This window comes from Quercus lobata, chromosome 9, assembly GCF_001633185.2.
Source record: "Quercus lobata isolate SW786 chromosome 9, ValleyOak3.0 Primary Assembly, whole genome shotgun sequence".
NCBI lineage: Eukaryota > Viridiplantae > Streptophyta > Magnoliopsida > Fagales > Fagaceae > Quercus > Quercus lobata.
The window spans coordinates 39657192-39660065 of NC_044912.1; positions in this window are offsets into that span (position 1 = coordinate 39657192).

Consider the following 2874-nt stretch of genomic DNA (forward strand, 5'->3'; position numbering starts at 1 on the left):
TCCTAAGGTTCAGACATTTATGTGGAGAGCTTGCTGCAATGTTCTACCTACAAAATCAAACCTTACCCAACGGAAGGTGCAGATTGACCCTAAGTGCTCCATTTGGAGCCAGCAGGATTAAACAAAGGAACACATTCTGTGGGAGTGCCCGTTTGCCCATAACGTTTGGGCCTTGGTTCGGGGTAAGTTGCAAAAGAGCAGTTCAGTGGCCGAGAACTTTTTCATGCTTGCACGTCATATGATGGAGAGGCTTGATAGAAAGGAGCTCGAGTTGTGGTCCATGACGTTGTGGTCTTTGTGGAACACTTATAACCGCTTCCATTTTAAATATGTTTAAACCCACCCGGGTGAGATCTTTAAACAGGCCGACTCCTTGTATGAAGAATATTAGAGACTTGCCAAGTCCCTTCCCCACAGATGAAATATCTGCTTACACGTATACCTTGTTTTTTTTAAGTTTTGGTGCTTTTAGAGTAATCGGACCTTTGTTTCTTTGGGCCGTTTCCAGTAGTGTATAACTCTTGGGGTAGGCTTTCTTTGTATTTTTCTTTTGATCAATATACTTTATCATTTCAGTCGAAAAAAAATATAGGTGGGTTGGGTTGAGTTAGGCAGCACCCAACCCAACTCGTTGTAAAAATAATTTTGGTAACTTAACCCAACCCATCATCCCCTAATTACTGACTTAAACCGCTAGGTTGAGTTGTATTGGATCAATTTTGGCAAATTGGTGGATTGATTGCACACCCCATAGTCATAACTTTCTTTTTTCACCGTAATTATCATTCTCAAATTATGTTTTCATGCCCGCAGTTTCTCAATATTTGAACAAAAAAATGAAGATTGGGAAGCTACATAGAAAACACTTATTGCTATTGTTGTCGGAAGAGTTCCATGATTGTAAAGAACAGGTAGAATTGGATGATTGTAGCTAGTTCTGAGGTTAGCTAGGCCTCCTAAGAACAGGAAAAGAATTGAAGGAAAGAATGGAAACATAGAGAGAGTATTGAGTCATAAACTGTTTGATTGAATTCTTTGTACAAGTTGTTGCTATTCTTAGACCACTCTCTCAACTCTTCCCTCTGTAACTAACTAACTAATCACAGCTGTCACTAACCAACTTAACTAAATCCTATCACCTATCAATGTAACTAACTACAACAGAATCCTATTGCAGCAACTATCACACCATGGCAGCAACTATTAGAGTGAACAAGGTAATTATAGAAAGTACATGTACAATGATCACAGTAATCCTAACAACGATTCCATCTAACACTCATGGCACTGTTATTGATGCCTCTCATCCTTGTAGTGACTTAATTTTTGATTGCAGGTCACTCCTCCAACATTTTGAGGAAGCTTTCATCAACCATACCCACCACAAAATGAATCATTGTGCAAATCTTTTGGGCAAGGAAGGAAACTCTTTTAATGATCCTCTTGTATTACATTCTTATCATCCTTCCTACATTTTGTATAAGCTCTTAGTTGATGCTTGAGGTATTATTTACCCTAGACATTGCAATCTTTAATTTTATTTAATAAAGTTCTATTTTACCAAAAAATAATAATAATAAATTTGAGATAATGGCTTGCCACTGGCAGGGCTTAGATTGTGAGAATATTTGTGTTGCTAATTTCTTTTGTGGGTTGTGGGTTTAATTCCATATTGCTTAAAACTTTAAATATAAATATAGAGGTATGGTTTTCTCATTTTCTCAACCAAAAAAAAAAAAAAAGTATGGTTTTCTCTTCAGGCATACGCTGCTTATATTTTTTTTGATTACTGTTTGAAACTGTATTCATTATCGGTGACTTTATTAAACCTATTTGAAATAATATGTAAGAAAAGCGAGTTTTATATTAATTGAATAAAAAAAGAATTTCATGTTAGATACAAAATGAGAAATTGTATTGCTAAAACCTGTTTGGAATAATATACACGAGAAATTGTACTTAGAATAAAGTATTGTTCTTTTTCTTTTTTTTTAATGAAAAGAATAAAGTACTGTTCTTGAACAAGGTGTATAAATTGCTATTTCATTTTCATTGATTCTCATTCATTAGACTTTTCTTACTATTACTGATTTAAATTACATTATGCATGTCTCCTTTAGGTTTTTGAACTTTTTTAACATTTTATTATGATATGTTTAGGTATATTTATCAGAGGAAGTAATTATGAGATTAGATTGAAAAACATCCATAAAAAGTTAAAAGCATGGTTAGACCTATGAGATTTTAAAAACCTGAAGCATGAAATCCATAAATTAGAGATAAGACTATTTTGAATTTTGAAGTTTGTTATTTTCAACAATGAATATAAAATTTTATAAGGTTGTGAAGAAATTTGCTTGACAATATGCGTTTTCCAATATTATAAGTTTTTTTTTTTTTTTTTTGTGATTTAAATTTATCATATATAAACATCACTATACGATATTTTATGATGCCTTAAAAACTAAATACAAAAAAAAAAAAAAAAAAGTCACAATGAATGTGGAAATATTTTTTTATGGAGAGTTTCAACTTATGGTGTTCGCTCATGATAATAGCTTTTTTTTATTAAATATGAAAATATATTATCAAATCCCTCCTACATTTAACATGCACTACATTAAAAAAGAGTTTTTTTTTTTTTTTTTTTCTTGGGATGATTAGCTATAAGAATAAGAATGGGAGATGATAGATATATAATTATAGGATATTATCTACATGTTTAATATTTATCATTAGACCAAGATACCAATTGGTTTTTAGTGTAAACAAGATTGAATTTTAGATCTATTATTCAACAATGAGAGACTTTACTAGTTGAATTATTTGGAACCCACTTTTAATTTATATATACTATAAAACCAAAGCCATTGA